Genomic DNA, 5,974 nt, shown 5'->3' on the forward strand with positions numbered 1-5,974 from the left:
TTCATTGTCATCTTTCAACAATTGCAGTTCTGCATAAAAAAATAAAGAAAATGAAAATCCACCTGATCAGCTGTAAACCTGACATACAGATGGGGTTTATATTCTAATCTTGGTAGAAGGTCTGAACCAGAAGTAAACCCTCATTTGGTTGTAAGACACACAAATGTATCTAAAGTCAGGTCATGTAGAAACAAAGTAGTCTGTGCCAGGCTGTTTGAATGTCTGTTCTTTTTTTATGAATCTCGCCATGTATAACATTTTGTCTGCTACATCTGTACACACCAACGGTAGATCCTATCATATTGTGTCAACAATAGTGTGGGTGTGCTCTCTTATCATCTAGGTCTGCATTCGATGAGTAGCGATGCTGATGTATTGCCAGCAACTTGTCAACGTTCCTTTGACCTATATTGAGAGGAGAGTTGACTGTGCATAAGAGGTATCTGTCTGTCAGTTCAGCTCCAATTCAGTCCCTTAAAGAGTAAATAGTAACTGCATTTCAATTGCCCAATAGAAGATTAATTGTTTTAATTATTTGTCAATATTTAAATATTCCTGAATTTTATTTAATTGAAAGTGAGTTGAACTCAACCTGAATACATTGGTGATTTTTGTGTCAGATTATCAAATCTCACAACAGAACAATTGGATAATTAGGATTCAGGTGAAGAATTGGCAAGCTGCACACAGAAAACTAGACGGGGCAGTTATGTTCCCACTATATGTTTATGATAAATCGACAAGATTTCTGAGATTACGTTTCTGTTCTTCATCTTAAAGAGGAAGTGAGAATATAATGCATTTAATTAGGATTCAGGTGAAAAATTGAGACGAAATTCAAACTTTCATTTGACACCATTCATTATGACCGTTACAATGTTGGCCAGTGCTCACAATTAAAGCATGTCAGGCAACACACGCACCCCGACACAGACGCACAGCAGTGTTTTCATGCATTGTGTAGACATCCATTCATTCCTAATGTAGAAGGGTGGATTATCCCTGTTTATGGGAGTAGTTATACACAGCCACCTGGTAGCGGGATGCAGTAGATTTCAATCTATCTGAACCCCCGTCTTTGGGCCCGGAACGTCGTTCTGGAGGGCGGGCAGCAGGAGCGGATGGGGCCCAGGATTTACTAACCTGGGGGGTGGTACTCTGGTCTTCCTCGCCTTCCAGGGCGGTCAGCAGTAGCTCCCCACACACTCTCACTTCCCCCAGTACCTCCGTTAGACCTCCCACACCCGGTGACTGTTAGTTCAATAAAGATATTGGGCTTCCCTCAAAGCAGTACCCTTCCTTGACCACCTGTAGAGACCCTTAATCATATGCTGCGAATAGGGTGGAAGGGTTAAATAAATATACGACTCATATATATTTACCCGGTCAACAAGGTTAGAATATGGGCTCAGAAATAGACACTCACACCGTGCTCCCATCTACGTCTCCTTTATGTAAACCTGGTCAATTAGCAAGTTACAGTTTATACTTTATGTGGTTCATATGGCATATATTCACATTAGGCACCGGGTGCTCTCACTTGCATTATAGGGAACGCTATTCCCAACATGGGCACCTAGTGCTCAATACATTATTACAAAACCCCGCTTGGATTAGGGGAAGACCCAGGCACATGGTAAGGAGTTCAATGGGAATTCAAGAACGTCACAGTTATCACAATACAAAAGAAATAAGTTACATGTGGGCCCACATTACCAAATAAAAACCTACACTAAAGCCGGCTTATAATGGTTGGGGTACCCCTAGACACTGGTCGTTAGCGTTCGCTCAAATGGATACTGTTTTGGGCACACAAAGTACCGCTGTATTTAACCAAGATGGCGGATCCACTCTCACCACCCCTCGTCCGGGTGACAAGATGGCGTCGGGCGATCCCGCGAGCACAGCCAGCGGGCTGGGGTAGGCAGCAGGGGCAGTGGTTGAACTGGAGGAGCGTGCTGTGTTGTGGTGACCTCTGCTGGAGGAAGAGGTGTCCTCTGCTGCGTTGATGAGACGTCCACTGCGGGGCTGCTGACTGGGCTGGCACGCTCTAAACTGTTGGCTACCTTAAACACAGCTAAACTGTGGGTCTTAGTGAACCCTCCTGCTATCGTCTGTACTGCTAACGCAACGTGGCTGTATGCACCACCGGTCTTCAGCGACGCTCGCCTGGTGATACACTTGAGTCACTATAGCCGTTAGCCGCATGCTAATACACCGCTCACACTTCTGGGATAACACGTTATCTATGGACGTTGGTTCTTCTTTCCGTATCGCCTACTCACACACTTCACTATCGCTTGTACTTCTAGGATAACCCGTGTTATAGCAAGTACTCTTTATCACCCGTTGCTCTTCAACGGGGCTCTTCGACTGGGCTCTTCAAACGGGGCTCGTCCAGAGCACACGCCCGTACACGTCCGAGTTCACTGTCGAAGAGGACTTCCTTCTGTTCCGCCCTCCAGGTAATCATCTCTCACTCGCTGCTCCTTCCTCCTCCGCTCCACCTGCCACCACTGCCCCCTGCTGGCGACCACAACTGGTCCCACTATAGGACAACTCAAGGCAGGGAGAAAGATGCTTCAATGTCATGTTAATGGTCCATATCGAAGCCGGAGAAAGAAGAGCGCCTCACATCATTAGTCCGGGCGAGATATCAAAAAGGAACACTGTTTTTCACACTTTATACACACAGGGGAAGTAACAAGTTAGTCAGCACTTCTGAATACTTAGCAGAATATTCAGGATGCTACACTAACATAAGTTTAACGACTGCATACCGAACCATATCAGTCTTTTTTACATCAAAATCAAGGAGCCCTTCTTTCCTTTTACCGTTACTGAAATATTTGGTAGTTATTTTCAGCCAATTCACCTCTACCATTGGCTACCGGTGTATCTGAAAAAGTGTCTTAAACACAACATAAATTGAAGAAAGTCACTACATTTGACTAAAATTCCATGCTTATGTAGCAACCTGGAAAATATACCTATTATCCAGATGTGCTGACTTGCCTTTCTATCTCCCCTTTGTGCACAAAGACATGTTGACTAGTTTCCATTGATATTCTCACGAACAATGATGCGAGCTCCTCCTTCTTCTACCGGCTGAAATATGGATTATAAACGGCATTACTGGATTCTATTCTACAATCCTTTTCCCTGTGTGGCTAGTTGGCGACCAGCAGGGGGCGGTGGCAGGCAGAGAGCGTACCAGAGAGCCGGCGGAGCAAGTAAATGGGGACGGAAGAGGGAAGGAGAGCCTCTTCTGCTTGGGATGTTGCTGTGAACAGTCGCAGCTGCGACGGGAGGTGCTTTGGAATAGCCCCGTTGAAGAACCCCCAGAGAGCCCCGCCGGAGCGAGCGACGGGTTATCATAGGAGTATCCGTGATAGTGAGTGAGTAAGAGAGACTGAGCCACGGGACTGACGTCCCTAGTTGTCGGGTTACAGTAGCAGTGTGACGGTATAATTAGCGTGCGGCTAAAGGCTATATCGACTACAGTGCAACTCTAGCGCTGAAGACGACCGGTGGTATAGTCAACCACGTTGCGCCACAGTATAATCGTGTAGCAGGTGGGCTGTTTGGGACCCAGAGTGTAGCTTCAGTGTGAGTGAGGGCAAGCTTAGGTATGCGCGCCGTCGAGTCTGCACCGGCTGTTTACAACCGTTCTGCACCGGCTGAGGTCGCCAACACCCAGCACACGCTCTCAGCTCACTACTGCCCCTGCTCCAGCCCCGCCTGCTAGCACCCGCGACGAGAGCGTTCGACGCCATCTTGCCACCCGGACAATGGTGGTGCGGCGCGGCCGCCATTTTGGGTTGAGTACAATTGAGCATCAATGCTCCGGAGCTATTACACAGTATACAGTGTGGTGCAGCCTGCGGGCGAGTTAACATTGCTTAATACAGTTCCTAAGGGGTACCCCATTAACAATACATGCCGGCATTAGCATAGGGCTTTTGTAAGGTATTTGTGGGCCCACCTTTTTGATTTCCTTTCAGAGTGATAACGTGTGTGTGTTTAATAATACTTCCCATCTAGTTAACCCTTTCTCTGTGGGGAAGTTACAGACCTGGTGCATTATAAATAAAGCCTAGAGAGGTATTATTCTTGCCGTATAATTAAAGCCTTTTGGAGGTATTATACAGGGTGAAGACCCAGACGTGGGCGATGAGTCAAACACATGGAAGTATATTATCCCTGATATTAACCCAGAGGTGGGTGTATAATATACGTGTTTATGAGGTATGGAGTTACCAACGGTACTATAGTGGGACTTCAGTCCAATTGGTCACTAGTAGTAAATCATTGTAACTGATCAGTCTAAATAACATTAAAGAATTAGATGGGAGCTCTGTGTGCGTGTCTATCCATGAGCCGTTTAACAACTCTTTTGGTGTGGGTAACGTTAACATAATTAACCCCTTCCTATTCCACCTTTCCCTTTTCATTGTAAGGTTTCTAGGGTCATTGAGGGAGGGTACTGCTTGCAGGGGGAACCCAGGGTATTTATTTACAATTCAGTCACTAGGTGTGGGAGGGCTTAAGGAGCAATTGGGGGAAGTGGGAGCGTGTTGGGGAGTACTGCAGACTGCCCTGCTACAGGGGAGGAAGACCAGAGTACCAGACCAGGTTGGTAAATCCTGGGCCCCATCCACTCACACTACCAGCTTCCAGTCGACGCTCCAGGCCCAAAGACGAGGGTGCAGTCAGACGGAGCTCTACTGTGTCCAGCTACCTTGTGACTGCCAGCAACCGTTCCCACGAAGCAGGGATAATCCACCCTGCTACATTTGGCATCACAAACAGGATCAACATCCTAACTTACTCCCTTGACCGGGACCCGTAGAGAGACCCACGATGTCTGAGGAGATGGCGGCGAAGTTTGAGACGCTGCAGGAGCAGTGTCAGACTCAGGCGGCACTACTAAAGCAGCAAGCCGCAGCGATGAAGGAGTTGACCGACCAGGCCCTCCACACTCAGGCGGCCCTACAGGAGCTACGAGAGGGCCGGGACGCCGCCACCGAGATACAGAAAGGGGAGACCCACGCCACGCAGGAGAGGGCGGCGGAGTTAGAGGAGCTGCAGGAGGAGTGTCGGAGGCAGGCGACACTACTGACGCGGCAATCCGAAGCGATAAAGGAGATGGCCAAACAGGCATTCCAAGAGAAGCGCTACACGCAGGCGGACCTACGGGAGCAACGAGACGGCCAAGACGCCGCCACCGAGGTATGGAAGGAGGAGGCCGAAACCATGGAGGAATTGACCGCACAGGTGAAGGCCCTGACGATCAAAGCCCATTGGCAGGCAGGTCTCCTAGACCGACAGGCGCTGGCCCTGGAAAAGACCCAAGCCGCCCTCGACAGGGAAGGCCGCGAACCCCGCGCGGGCCCCTCGACCGTGTATGTCCAACGGCCCCGAAAGTGCAGCGAGTTCGGAGGGGGAAAAGAGAGAGGAGAGCCGCTGGTGGAGGACTGGATCCAGGACATGAAAGCGCATTTCCGGATCAGCAGAGTGCCCGGCGACGAACAGGCGGAGTTCATACAACAGCATCTAAAAGGCGAGGCTAAACGGACAGTGCGCTTCGTGATAAAAGGGGCCGCCCCAGAGCCGGACGCCGTGTTCCGATTGTTGCAGGAGACGTACGGAGACAAGACCCCGGTCAGTGTCCGCCTGGGAGAGTTCCTCGACCGCCGACAACTAGATGGCGAGACCGTGAGAGAGTTTGCTTACGACCTACAGGAGCGGATGTGTCGCATACAGGGCCGAGACCCCCAACGAGTCACGGATCCTACCGCCCAGCTGCAGGAGCAGTTCGTGCTAGGCCTGAGGGATGGGATGCTGCGACGGGAGATGAGGAAGTACGTAAAGAAGGACGGGTTTCTCGAATTGATGATGGCGGCGATAGACTGGTCCGAAGAGGAGATGGTCCTGCCCCCCACAAGGGGTGCCGACAGCGGCATGATACGCG

The sequence above is a fragment of the Notolepis coatsorum genome, assembly GCF_963971535.1.
Source record: "Notolepis coatsorum genome assembly, chromosome: 5".
Taxonomy (NCBI): Eukaryota; Metazoa; Chordata; class Actinopteri; order Aulopiformes; family Paralepididae; genus Notolepis; species Notolepis coatsorum.